Below are 14,854 nucleotides of genomic sequence, written 5' to 3' on the forward strand. Positions count from 1 at the left end.
GGGACTTCGGTCTCAGGTACCTGGGGTGTTCGGATTAGCCCTGGGTAATCGGCCGTAATGGCCACCAAGGTGTTGTCCTCGCTCAATTGATGGAACACTTCATCAATCAGCTCCACAGATATGTTCGGATCCTCTTGAGAGGCCGGGTCGAGAGACCGTCCTGGGTCCTCGGGTTGTGGAGGCGGGCTGCTTATGTCCTTAACGGCCCGGCGCAGTTCCTGCGTTGAAGTCATCAGACTAAGTATTTAACAATGGGAACACTAAACGGATGAGCAAGTAAACGCGACCACTTACCCAACTTGGGGGATTATGCATAGAGAATCCACCCTGTGGGTTAATGCGGAGAAATTCCTCCTCTTCTCCCTTGTACAAATTGGACAAGATCTTTAATAGAGCGGCAACTGAATCTGGCCCCTTACGGCCGTAGCGGGTGGCGTCGTCCTCCCCGTTGAAATCCCACATGGGGTGGCTTCTGTACTGAAGCGGCTGCACCCCCCGCATGATGCATTCGGCCATAACTCCGATCATGGTTATCCGGAATGGGCCAACAATCTTATTCGGCCCATGAGATAAACGATGTCCCTGTCACTTTCCCTTTGAGGGCTCCGTGGACGCCAGCTTAGGCGCTTCTTTAAAGGAGCACTATCAAACTCTGGGAGGCCGATCCGGACAGGATCCGGCAGCGGGACGTCTTCTATATAGAACCATTCTGAGGGCCAATCTTCGGACGCCTTCTTTGGGGTTCCGGGCAGATATTCGGTCCCGGCGATGTGCCATACTTCGGCTCCGCCCACTTGATACATTGACCCTTTCTTGGAACGGGGCACGAGGCAAAATAGCTCCTTCTACAGTCTGAAATGAGCTTCAATACCCAAGAACAGCTCGCAGAGGGCTACAAAGCCCGCGATATGCAATACTGAGGCAGGCGTGAGGTGATGTAGCTGGAGGCCGTAGAACTCCAGCAGCCCCCGGAGAAACAGGTGGATGGGAAATCCGAGCCCCCTTATTAAGTAAGGGACAAGGCACACCCGCTCTCCTTTGGATGGATTAGGGGCATTCTCTGCTTGCTCTCCGCCGTTGTAGACGGCAAGACCGGCTCGGACCGGGACCATATAGGCCGGGGGGAGAAATCCCTTGGTCTGGAGCGTCACTAGCTCGCTATGCAGAGTAGAACATCTCTCCCAATATCCAGGCTTAGGGCTAGAAGGGCGAGCGGAGGAGTTGCGGCGGCTGGCCATGGTGGAATGGACCTTTGTCGGATGCGCTCTGATGAACACTCGTGGAGGGGAGAAGGTGTGGATTGGATCTAAATCCTCGTCCCCTTAAGGGCAACTCATTTACGCGGCTAGGGGTGTGAACATAAAAACACTCAGACTTTTCATATTCGTTTGACACGTGGAAAACGGCCATTATTGGGCGTAGAAGCCAAGGAGCGCAACATCTACAAGAAACCGGACTTTATTCAAACAGGTACACAGAATTTGGAGGAGAACCCGCCTTGCAATGCCGAAGACAATCTGCGCGCCGGACTCATCGTCATTGAAGCCTGGTTCGGGGGCTACTGAGGGAGTCCTGGATTAGGGGGTGTTCGGATAGCCGAACTATACCTTCAGCCGGACTCCTGGGCTATGAAGATACAAGATTGAAGACTCCGTCCCGTGTCCGGAAGGGACTTTACTTGGCGTGGAAGGCAAGCTTGGCGATACGGATGATCAGATCTCCTACCATTATAACCGACTTTATGTAACCCTAACCCTCTCCGGTGTCTATATAAATCGGAGGGTTTTAGTCCGTAGGACAACATACACATCAACAATCATACCATAGGCTAGCTTCTAGGATTTAGCCTCTCTGATCTCATGGTAGATCAACTCTTGTAATACCCATATCATCAATATTAATCAAGCAGGACGTAGGGTTTTACCTCCATCGAGAGGGCCCGAACCTGGGTAGAACTTTGTGTCCCCTGCCTCCTGTTACTATCCGGCCTAGACGCACAGTTCGGGACCCCCTACCCGAGATCCACCGGTTTTGACACCGACAGGCTGCGCCCCAAGGGGGGAATCCTACTAGGAGGAGAAGGAAAGAGGAGGATGGGAGAAGGAAAGAGGGGGCAGGCCCCCAAGCCCTAAACCAATTCGGTTTGGTCCTAGGGGGCGCGCCCCATAGCTCCCTTGCTTCCCTCTATTTCCACTAAGGCCCATGAAGGCCCATTGACCCTCCGGGGGTACCGGTAACTCCCCGGTACTCCGGTATTTATCCGATGACCCCAGAACCTTTCCGTTGTCCGAATATAACCTTCCAATATATCAATCTTTATGTCTTGACCATTTCGAGACTCCTCGTCATGTTCGTGATCTCATCCGGGACTCCGAACAACCTTTGGTACAGCAAAACACATAAACTCATAATACCGATCGTCATCGAACGTTAAGCGTGCGGACCCTACGGGTTCGAGAACTATGTAGACATGACCGAGACTCATCTCTGGTCAATAACCAATAGCGGAACCTGGATGCTCATATTGGCTCCTACATATTCTACAAAGATCTTTATCGTCAAACCGCACAACAGCATACGTTGTTCCCTTTGTCATCGGTATGTTATTTGCCCGAGATTCGATCATCGGTATCTCAATACCTAGTTCAATCTCGTTACCGGCAAGTCTCTTTACTCGTTCCGTAACGCAACATCCCTTAACTAACTCATTAGTCACATTGCTTGCAAGGCTTATAGTGATGTGCATTACCGAGAGGGCCTAGAGATACCTCTCCGATACACAGAGTGACAAATCCTAATCTCGATCTATGCCAACTCAACAAACACCATTGGAGACACCTGTAGAGCATCTTTATAGTCACCCAGTTATGTCGTGACGTTTGATAGAACACTAAGTGTTCGTCCGGTATCCGGGAGTTGCATAACCTCATAGTCATAGGAACATGTATAAGTTATGAAGAAAGCAATAGCACCAAACTAAACGATCATCATGCTAAGCTAACGGATGGGTCAAGTCAATCACATCATTCTCTAATGATGTGATCCCGTTCATCAAATAACAACTCTTGTCCATGGCTAGGAAACTTAACCATCTTTGATTAATGAGCTAGTCAAGTAGAGGCATACTAGTGACACTCAGTTTGTATATGTATTCACACATGTACTAAGTTTCCGATTAATACAATTCTAGCATGAATAATAAACATTTATCATGATATAAGGAAATAGATAATAACTTTATTATTGCCTCTAGGGCATATTTCCTTCAGTTTCCCACTTGCACTAGAGTCAATAATCTAGTTCACATTGTCATGTGATTTAACACCAATAGTTCACATCTTTATGTGATTAGTACACATCTCCATGTGACTAATACCCAAAGGGTTTACTAGAGTCAATAATCTAGTTCACATCGCTATGTGATTAACACCCAAAGAGTGATCATGTTTTGCTTGTGAGAAAAGTTTAGTCTACGGGTCTGCAACATTCAGATCCGTATGTATTTTACAAATTTCTATGTCTACAATACTCTGCACGGAGCTACTCTAGCTAATTGCTCCCACTTTCAATATGTATCTAGATCGAGACTTGGAGTCATCTAGATCGGTGTCAAAAGCTTGCGTCAACACAACTCTTTACGACGAACTCTTTTATCACCTCCATAACCGATAAATATTTCCTTAGTCCTCTAAGGATAATTTTGACCGCTGTCCAGTGATCTACTCCTAGATCAGTATTGTACTCCCTTGCCAAAATCATGCTAAGGTATACAATAGGTCTGGTACACAGCATAGCATACTTTATAAAATCTATGACTGAGGCATAGGGAATGACTTTTTCATTCTCTTTCTATTTTCTGCCGTGGTCTAGTTTTGAGTCTTTACTCAACTTCACACTTTGCAACACAGTCAAGAACTCCTTCTTTGACTGTTCCATTTTGAACTACTTCAAAAACTTGTCAAGGTATGTACTCATTGAAAAATTTGTCAAGCGTCTTAATCTATCTCTATAGATCTTAATGCCCATTATGTAAGCAGCTTCACCGAGGTCTTTCATTGAAAAATTCTTATTCAAGTATCCTTTTATGCTATCCGGAAATTCAGTATCATTTCCGATCAACAATATGTCATCCACATATAATATCAAAAATGCTACAGAGTTCCCACTCACTTTCTTGTAAATACAGGCTTCTCCAAAAGTCTGTATAAAACTATATGCTTTAATCAACTCATCAAAGTGTATATTCCAACTCCGAGATGCTTGCACCAGTCCAAAGATGGATCGCTGGAGCTTGCACACTTTGTTAGCATCTTTAGATTGACAAAACCTTCTGGTTGCATCATATACAACTCTTCTTTAATAAATCCATTAAGGAATGTAGTTTTGATATCCATTTGCCAGATTTCATAAAATGCGGCAATTGCTAACATGATTCAGACAGATTTTTAAGCATCGATACGAGTGAGAAAATCTCATCGTAGTCAATACCTTGAACTTGTCGAAAACCTTTTGCGACAATTCGAGCTTTGTAGATAGTAACACTACTATCAGCGTCCGTCTTCCTCTTGAAGATCCATTTATTCTGAATGGCTCACAGATCATTGGGCAAGTCAATCAAAGTCCATACTTTGTTCTCATACATGGATCCCATCTCAGGTTTCATGGCCTTTAGCCATTTCGCGGAATCTGGGCTCATCATTGCTTCCTGATAGTTCGTAGGTTTGTCATGATCTAGTAACATGACTTCCAGAACAGGATTACCGTACCACTCTGGTGCGGAACGTACTATGGTTGACCTACGAGGTTTGGTAGTAACTTGATCTGAAGTTTCATGAACATCATCATTAACTTCCTCACTAATTTGTGTAGGCATCACTGGAACTAATTTTTGTGATGAACTACTTTCCAATTTGGGAGAAGGTACAATTACCTCATCAAGTTCTACTTTACTCCACTCACTTCTTTCAAGAGAAACTCCTTCGCTAGAAAGGATCCACTCTTAGCAACAAAGATCTTGCCTTCGGATCTGTGATAGAAGGTGTACCCAACAGTTTCTTTTGGGTATCCTATGAAGACGCACTTCTCCGATTTGGGTTTGAGCTTATCAGGCTGAAACTTGTTAACATAAGCATCGCAACCCCAAACTTTAAGAAATGACAGCTTAGGTTTCTTGCTAAACCATAGTTCATACGGTGTCATCTCAACGGATTTTTAGACGGTGCCCTATTTAATGTGAATGCAGCTGTCTCCAATGCATAACCCCAAAACGATAGTGGTAAATCGGTAAGAGACATCATAGACCGCACCATATCTAATAAAGTACGGTTATGACGTTCGGACACACCATTACGCTGTGGTGTTCTAGGTGGCGTGAGTTGCGAAACTATTCGACATTGTTTCAACTGAAGGCCAAACTCGTAACTCAAATATTTCGTCTCCGCGGTCAGATCGTAGAAACTTTATTTTCTTGTTACGATGATTCTCCACTTCACTTTGAAATTTGAACTTTTCAAACGTTTCAGACTTGTGTTTCATTAAGTAGTTATACCCATATCTGCTCAAATCATCTGTGAAGGTAAGAAAATAATGATACCCGCCGTGAGCATCAACACTCATCGGACCACATACATCGTTATGTATTGTTTCCAATAAGTCAGTTGCTCGCTCCATTGTTCCGGAGAATGGAGTCTTAGTCATCTTGCCCATGAGGCATGGTTCGCAAGCATCAAGTGATTCATAATCAAGTGATTCCAAAAGCCCAACAGCATGGAGTTTCTTCATGCGCTTTACACCAATAACGGCAGTGCCACAAATAAGTTGCACTATCATTATTAACTTTGCATATTTTGGCATCAATATTATGTGTATCACTATGATCAAGATTCAGTAAACCATTTACATTGGATGTACGACCATAGAAGGTTTTATTCATGTAAACAGAACAACAATTATTCTCTGACTTAAATGAATAACTGTATCGCAATAAACAGGATCCAATCATATTTATGCTCAACGCAAACACCAAATAACATTTATTTAGTTCCAATACTAATCCCAAAGGTAGAGGGAGGATGCGATGGTGATCTTATCAACCTTGGAATCACTTCCAACACACATCGTCACTTTGCCCTCAACTAGTCTCTGTTCATTTTGTAACTCCTGTTTCAAGTTACTAATCATAGCAACTAAACCAGTATCAAATACCCAGGGGCTACTATGAACACTAGTAAAGTACACATCAATAACATGTATATCATATATACTTTTTGTTCACTTTGTCATCCTTCTTATCCGCCAAGTATTTGGGGCAGTTCCGCTTTGGGTGACCATTTCCTTTGCAGTAGAAGCACTCAGTTTCAGGCTTGGGTCTAGCTTTGGGCTTCTTCATGGGAGTGGCAACTTGCTTGCCATTCTTCTTAACGTTCCCTTTCTTTCCTTTGCCCTTTTACTTGAAACTAGTGGTCTTGTCAACCATCAACATTTGATGCTTTTCTTGATTTCTACCTTCGTTCATTTCAGCATCACGAAGAGCTCGGGAATCATTTTCATCATCCCTTGCATATTATAGTTCATCGCGAAGTTCTAGTAACTTGGCGATAGTGACTAGAGAAATCTGTCAATCACTATCTTATCTGGAAGATTAACTCTCACTTGATTCAAGTGATTGTAGTACTGAGACATTCTGAGCACATGCTCACTAGCTGAGCTATTCTCCTCCATCTTGTAGGCAAAGTACTTGTCGGAGGTCTCATACCTCTCGATTCGGGCATGAGTCTGAAATACCAATTTCAGCTCTTGGAACATCTTATATGCTCCATGGTGTTCAAAACATTTTTGAAGTCCCGGTTCTAAGCCGTAAAGCATGGCGCACTAAACTATCAAGTAGTCATCATACTGAGCTTGCCAAACGTTCATAACGTCTGCATCTGCTCCTGCAATAGGTCTATCACCTAGCGGTGCATCAAGGACATAATTCTTCTCTGCAGCAATGACGATAATCCTTAGATCGCGGAGCCAGTCTGCATCATTGCTACTATCATCTTTCAACATAGTTTTTCTTCAGGAACATATCAAAAATAAACGAGGAGCTACATCACGAGCTATTGATCTACAACATAGTTATGCAAATACTACCAGGACTATGTTCATGATAAATTAAAATTCAATTAATCATATTACTTAAGAACTCCCACTTAGATAGACATCCCTCTAATCATCTAAGTGATCACGTGATCCGTATCAAATAAACCATGTCCGATCATCACGTGAGATGGAATAGTTTTCAATGGTGAACGTCACTATGTTGATCGTATCTACTATATGATTCACGCTCGACCTTTCGGTCTTAGTGTTCCGAGGCCATATCTGCATATGCTAGGCTTGTCAAGTTTAACCCAAGTATTCTGCATGTGCAAAACTAGCTTTCACCCGTTGTATGTGAACGTAGAGCTTATCACACCCGATCATCACGTGGTGTCTCGGCACGACGAACTATAGTAACGATGCATACTCACGGAGAACACTTATACCTTGAAATTTAGTGAGAGATCATCTCATAATGCTACCATTGTACTAAGAAAAACAAGATACATAAAATATAAACATCACATGTAATCAAAAATATGTGACATGATACGCCATCATCATCTTGTGCCTTTGATCTCCATCTCCAAAGTACCGTCATGATCTCCATCGTCACCGGCATGACACCATGATCTCCATCATCTTGATCTATATCAACGTGTCGTCGCATGGTCGTCTCGCCAACTATTGCTATCGCATAGCGATAAAGTAAAGCAATTGTATGGTGCTTGCATCTTATGCAATAAAGAGACAGTCATAAGGCTCCTGCCAGTTGCCGGTAACTTTAACAAAACATGATCATCTCATACAACAATATATATCTCATCACGTCTTGACCATATCACATTACAACATGCCCTGCAAAAACAAGTTAGACGTCCTCTACTTTGTTGTTGCAAGTTTTATGTGGCTGCTACGGGCTTAGCAAGAACCGTTCTTACCTACACATCAAAAACCACAACGCGGTATAGTGATTGCTTTTTGATCTTCAGAAAGAACCATGTTCATTGAATCCGATTCAACTAAAGTTGGAGAAATAGACACCCACTAGCCACCTGTGTGCGGAGCATGTCGGTAGAACCAGTCTCGCGTAAGCGTACGCGTAATGTCGGTCTGAGCCGCTTCATCCAACAATACTGCTGAATCAGGAATCAACTAGTGACGGCAAGCAATATGTATATACCCACACCCACAACTCCTTTGTGTTCTACGCGTGCATATAACATCTATGCATAGACCTGGCTCAGATACCACTGTTGGGGAATGCAGTAATTTCAAAAAAACCTATGCACACGCAAGATCCATCTAGGTCATGCATAGCAATGAGAGGGAGAGTTGTCCATGTACCCTCATAGACCGTAAGCAGAAGCGTTATGAGAACGCGGTTGATGTAGTCGTACGTCTTCACGATCCGACGGATCCTAGCACCAAAGGTACGGCACCTCCGCGATCTGCACACGTTTAGCTCGGTGACGTCCCAGAACTCTAGATCCAGCTGAGGTCGAGGAGATTTTCGTCAGCACGACGGCGTGATGACGGTGATGATGAAGTTACCGACGCAGCGCTTCGCCTAAGCTCTACAACGATATGACTGAGGTGGAAATCTGTGAAGGGGGGCATCGCACACGGCTAAACAATCAACTTGTGTGTTCTAGGGTGCCCCCTGCCCCCGTATATAAATGAGCAAGGGGAGGGGGCCGGCGGCCTCATAGGGTGCGCCCCAAGGGGGGGAGTCCTACTCCTACTAGGAGTAGGTTCCCCCTTTCCTAGTCTAACTAGGAGGGGAAGGAAAGAGGAGGAGGGGAAGGAAAGAGGAGGAGGGGAGAAGGAAAGAGGGGGATGGCCCCCCCAAGCCCTAAACCAATTCGGTTTGGTCCTGTGGGGCCGCACCCCACAGCTCCCTTGCTGCCCTCTATTTCCACTAAGGCCCATGAAGGCCCATTGACCCTCCGGGGGGGTCCGGTAACTCCCCGGTACTCCGGTATTTATCCGATGACCCCCGGAACCTTTCCGGTGTCTGAATATAACCTTCCAATATATCAATCTTTATGTCTCGACCATTTTGAGACTCCTCATCATGTCTGTGATCTCATCCAGGACTCCGAACAACCTTCGGTACATCAAAACACATAAACTCATAATATTGATCGTCATCGAAAGTTAAGCGTGCGGACCCTACGAGTTCGAGAACTATGTAGACATGACCAAGACTTATCTTCAGTCAATAACCAATAGCAGAACCTGGATGCTCATATTGGCTCCTACATATTATACGAAGATCTTTATCGGTCAAACCGCTTAACAGCATATGTTGTTCCCTTTGTTATCGGTATGTTACTTTCCCGAGATTCGGTCGTCGGTATCTCAATACCTAGTTCAATCTCGTTACCGGCAAGTCCCTTTACTCGTTCCGTAATGCAACATCACGTAACTAACTCATTAGTCACATTTCTTGCAAGGCTTATAGTGATGTGCATTACCGAGAGGGCCCAGAGATACCTCTCCGAGACAAGGAGTGACAAATCCTAATGTCGATCTATGCCAACTCAACAAACACTGTCGGTGACACCTGTAGAGCATCTTTATAGTCACCCAGTTACGTTGTGACGTTTGATAGCACACTAAGTGTTCCTCCGGTATCCGGGAGTTGCATAATCTCATAGTCATAGGAATATGTATAAGTTATGAAGAAAGCAATAGCAACAAAGTAAACGATCATCGTGCTAAGCTAACGGATGGGTCAAGTCAATCACATCATTCTCTAATGATGTGGTCCCGTTCATCAAATGACAACTCTTGTCCATGGCTAGGAAACTTAACCATCTTTGATTAACGAGCTAGTCAAGTAGAGGCATACTAGTGACACTCAGTTTGTCTATGTATTCACACATGTACTAAATTTCCGGTTAATACAATTCTAGCATGAATAATAAACATTTATCATGATATAAGGAAATAAATAATAACTTTATTACTGTCTCTAGGGCATATTTCCTTCAGTCTAAGCATCTCGAAGTTGGAATATATGCTTTGATAAAGTGATCAAAGCATATGGTTTTATACAGACTTGCGGTGAAGCATGTATTTACAAGAAAGTGGGTGGGAGCACTACAGCCTTTCTGATAAGTATATGTGAATGACATATTGTTGATCGGAAATAATGTAGAATTTTCTAGAAAGCATAGAGGAGTGTTTGGAAGGAGTTTTTCAAAGAAAGACCTCGCTGAAGCTACTTACATATTGAGTTTCAATATCTATAGAGATAGATCAAGACGCTTGATATATTTTTCAATGAGTATATACCTTCACAAGAATTTGAAGTAATTCAAAATGGAACAGTCAAAGAAGGAGTTCTTGCCTATGTTGCAATGTGTGAAGTTGAGTAAAGACTCGAAACCCGACCACGGCAGAAAATAGAAAGAGAATGAAAAGTCATTCCCGATGCCTCAGCCATAGGTTCTATAAAGTATGCTATGTTGTGTACCAGACCTATTGTGTACCTCACCAAGAGTTTGGCAAGAGGGTGCAATAGTGGTCCAGGAGTGGATCACTGGACAGCGGTCAAAATTATCCTTAGAGGACAAAGGAAATGTTTCTCGGATATGGAGGTGATAAAAGAGTTTTTTTCGTAAAGAGTTACGTCGATGCAAGATTTTTATACCAATCTAGATGACTGTAAGTCTCGATCTAGATACATATTGAAAGTGGGAGCAATAAGCTAGAGTAGCTCCGTGCAGAGCATTGTAGACATAGAAATTGCAGACCCGTGGACTAAACTTCTCTCACAAGCAAAACATGATCACTCTTTGGGTGTTCATCACATAGCGATGTGAACTAGATTATTGACTCTAGTAAACCCTTTGGGTATTAGTCAATAAAGATGTGAACTATTGATGTGAAATCACATGACAATGTGAACTAGATTATTGACTCTAGTGCAAGTGGGAGACTGAAGGAAATATGCCCTAGAGGCAAAATAAAGTTGTTATTTATATTTCCTTATATCATGATAAATGTTTATTATTCATGCTAGAATTGTATTAACCGAAAACTTAGTACATGTGTGAATACATAGACAAACAGTGTCACTGGTATGCCTCTACTTGACTAGTTCGCTAATTAAAGATGGTTAAGTTTCCTAGCCATGGACAAAGAGTTGTCATTTGATGAACGGGATCACATCATTAGAGAATGATGTGATTGACTTGACCCATCCGTTAGCTTAGCACTTTGATCGTTTAGTTTACTGCTATTGCTTTCTCCATAACTTATACATGTTGCTATGAATATGAGATTATGCAACTCCCGAATACCGGAGGAACACTTAGTGTGCTATCAAACATCACAACGCAACTGGGTGACTATAAAGATGATGTACAAGTATCTCCGATGGTGTTTGTTGAGTTGGCATAGATCGAGATTAGGATTTGTCACTCCGTGTATTGGAGAGGTATCTCTGGGCACTCTCGGTAATACACATCACTATAAGCCTTGCAAGCAATGTGACTAATGAGTTAATTACGGGATGTTGCATTACGGAACGAGTAAAGAGACTTGCCGGTAACGATATTGAACTAGTTGAGATACCGACGATCGAATCTCAGGCAAGTAATATACCAATGACAAAGGGAACAACGTATGTTGTTATGCGGTTTGACCGATAAAGATCTTCATAGAATATGTAGGAACCAATATGAGCATGCAGGTTCCGCTATTGGTTATTGAACGGAGATGAGTCTCGGTCATGTCTACATAGTTCTCGAACCCATAGGGTCCGCACGCTTAACGTTCGATGACGATCGGTATTACGAGTTTATGTGTTTTTATGTACCGAAGGTAGTTCGGAGTCCCGTATGTGATCACGGACATGACGAGGAGTCTCGAAATGGTCGAGACATAAAGATTGATATATTGGAAGGTTATATTCGGACACCGAAAGGGTTCCAAAGTGTATCGGGTATTTTTCGGAGTATCGAAAGGTGACCGGAACCCCCCGGGGAGTCCATGGGCCTTATTGGGCCCTAGTGGATAAAGAGGGTAGCAAGAAAGGTGTGGGGCGCGCCCCCCTAGGCCCAAACCGAATTGGTTTAGGGTTTGGGGGGTCGGCCCGCTCTTTCCTTCTCCCCTCCTCCTCTTTCCTCCTTCTCCTAGTAGGAATAGGAAAGGGGGGGCAAACCTACTTGGAGTAGGATTGCCCCCCTTGGTGCCCGCCTCCTCCTAGGCCGGCCTCTTCCTCCCTCCCTCCTTTATATACGTGGGGAGGGGGCATCCCATAGACACACAAGTTGATCTCTTAGTCGTGTGCGGTGCCCCCCCTCCACAGATTTCCACCTCAGTCATATCGTTGTAGTGCTTAGGAGAAGCCCTGCGTCGGTAACTTCATCATCACCGTCATCACGCCGTCGTGCTGACGAAACTCTCCTTCGACACTCAGCTGGATCTAGAGTTCGTGGGATGTCACCGAGCTGAACGTGTGTAGATCGCGGAGGTGCCGTACCTTCGGTGCTAGGATCGGTCGGATCGTGAAGACGTATGACTACATCAACCGCGTTGTCATAACGCTTCCGCTTACAGTATACGAGGGTACGTAGACAACACTCTATCCCCTCTCGTTGCTATACATCACCTAGATGGATCTTGCGTGTGCGTAGGAAAAAATTTGAAATTACTGCATTCCCCAACACCATATGGTGACCAGGGGTTTTACAAATGAAGCAGACCTTAGGAATGGAGCACATGCCAACAAAGTGACCAGGGAGGCCACAATTTTAGCAAATAGTACCTATATATTTAGGATCCACCATATGTCCATCAGAGTCTACACAAACTTGAGCAGTGGAGCTATCATTGGGCCCAGAGGCAGCAAGAAGTTGCTTTTGCTTAGCACCAGCCTTAGCTTCCTTCTTGTTTTTCACAGTCCCAGCTTGACCACTCCCTCGAGAAGCACCACTGCCAGTACTGACAGATTGCTAGAAAGGTTGTCGGTACTACACTGGAAGATTTTATGGTGGCATGTAGGGGGAATGTGATTGAGGTTGTTGCATCCATGGAGCCATTTGGGGGAATTGGTAATTAGAGGTAGGAAAACCAGTGTAGATCTGGTTCATAGCTGGGTGTAACATACTGGGAGAACTAGCTTCAAGTGGAACAATGGGAGGTTTGGCATAGATGGAAATGGGAGGGGCATGTTGAGAAGGCAATGGTGAGGAGATTGGCGCCCAAACAGGATTCACTTGAGCAGCAACAGGCTGTTGCTGCACAGGGGCTGGAGGGCGAGCAGTGCCAATGCGGCTACGGCCAGCTCCATATCTCCCCCCTCTAGCACCTTGATTCTGCCCAGCCCCAGCCATCTTCTTGACAACAACAACAAACGGAGGTTTCTCGGTCTTCTACGACCAAAAATCGCACGAGGAGCTAAATTGCTTGGGCTCGAACAGATGGTCTGAAGGACCGATAGGAAAACAGTATGCCGCAAAGAACTCTCCCTTAGCAAACAGATCGCGGCGGATCTAGACTAGAGTAATGGATTCACGATGGCGGCGCAGGGGACAGCGACGAACCCTAGCAGCCTGGGGATTAGGGGCACGCACATGGTGGGGAATATGTCTCTCAAGGTTGGGTTGGCGACTGTTTCCCACAATCAACAGTCAGGATCGTATGAGGACACATCCAACGGTCTAAACGTCGATAGAGGCTGACCCAGGGGCCCGTTCACAACCATCCCGCCCCCGCTCCTCCCCAATTCTTGTGAGGGCGGCACCATGAACGGCGGCGGCGACGTCGATCTTCGACGGCGAGAGGTCAGACCAGCACCAAAATTACAACGCAAATTAGAGGCAGCATGACGAAACATACCAGACCCTGAAGCAGGCGACGACACAAAATTGGTCAAATCTCGGATCTGAACAATCTCAACCTCATCCGATGAATCCTTGAAGTGGATACAGCTTCTTCCGCGACCCAGGCAGGATCAAGTCGGGGGTGATTTGTTGTTCCATCTCCGTGGTCCCACACACTGCTCGTAGCGCGAGATTCATCCTCGCCATCGCCACATCTCGATCCGCTCTTTGCGCTCTTCTCGCCGCTCTTGTAGCCGCCCTCTCCCTGCGGACGAGCTCCACCATGAGACGCCTGATCTCCTGGTCCGATGCTCCGCCGTCCGAATCCATCAGTGGATCTCAGGATCGACGCAACAGCGCCGTTTATCCCGCCCAATCTAGTAGGGGATGCCCCAATTACGAGACCAATGCTCGTGTCCGTACGCGGAAGGACGCGCGGTGTGGCGAGGATCATCCGCTACTAGATGCCATGGGCGAGGGCTGGGGGTCACCGCCGGGGAGGCGCACGGCGAGGTCAACGCGGTGCAATGGGGAAGTCGCGGGCGAGCGGGGGTGCGACATGAGCGGGCGTCGCGTTTAGAGGGTTTGGAATAGACCGGAATCGAAGTTAAGAGTGCCAATTCAACCTGGGGACCTGGTCCAGGTTGACTTCTGTTTCCTGGGGACCTGATCACAGTGATGACTATGTGAACAAATAAACAGAAAATGCAACGAGCACATGACGTAAAAACAGAAAAATGGACTGGAAAACACAAACCAAAGCCAAGCCAAACGGGAGTTTGGGGAAGAAGGTGTTCTGATTTGGGCATCGCCGTCCACAAGAGAATGATCGAAAGGAAAAAAAATTGCACCAGCCGGGAATCGAACCCGGGTCTGTACCGTGGCAGGGTACTATTCTACCACTAGACCACTGGTGCTTGGATGGCAGAATC

General features: G+C 45.2%; 1 long non-coding RNA gene and 1 other non-coding gene across 2 annotated transcripts in view; both read right to left on the bottom strand.

Moving 5' to 3' along the window:
* The window catches only part of LOC147976104 (uncharacterized), a 29,030-nt gene extending 14,448 nt beyond the window's left edge, over positions 1-14,582 (bottom strand). Inside the window, exon 1 of the long non-coding RNA XR_015601319.1 lies at positions 13,939-14,582. This is a non-coding gene — a long non-coding RNA (uncharacterized LOC147976104). The remainder of the gene's footprint in view (positions 1-13,938) is intronic.
* Positions 14,583-14,768: 186 nt separating this feature from the next.
* TRNAG-GCC (transfer RNA glycine (anticodon GCC)) lies at positions 14,769-14,839 on the bottom strand. The gene has a single exon. It is a non-coding gene; the product is annotated as a tRNA-Gly (tRNA).
* Positions 14,840-14,854: the final 15 nt, after the last annotated feature.

Source organism: Triticum urartu, chromosome 4A, assembly GCF_056163025.1.
Source record: "Triticum urartu cultivar PI428250 chromosome 4A, HENAU_Tu73, whole genome shotgun sequence".
NCBI lineage: Eukaryota > Viridiplantae > Streptophyta > Magnoliopsida > Poales > Poaceae > Triticum > Triticum urartu.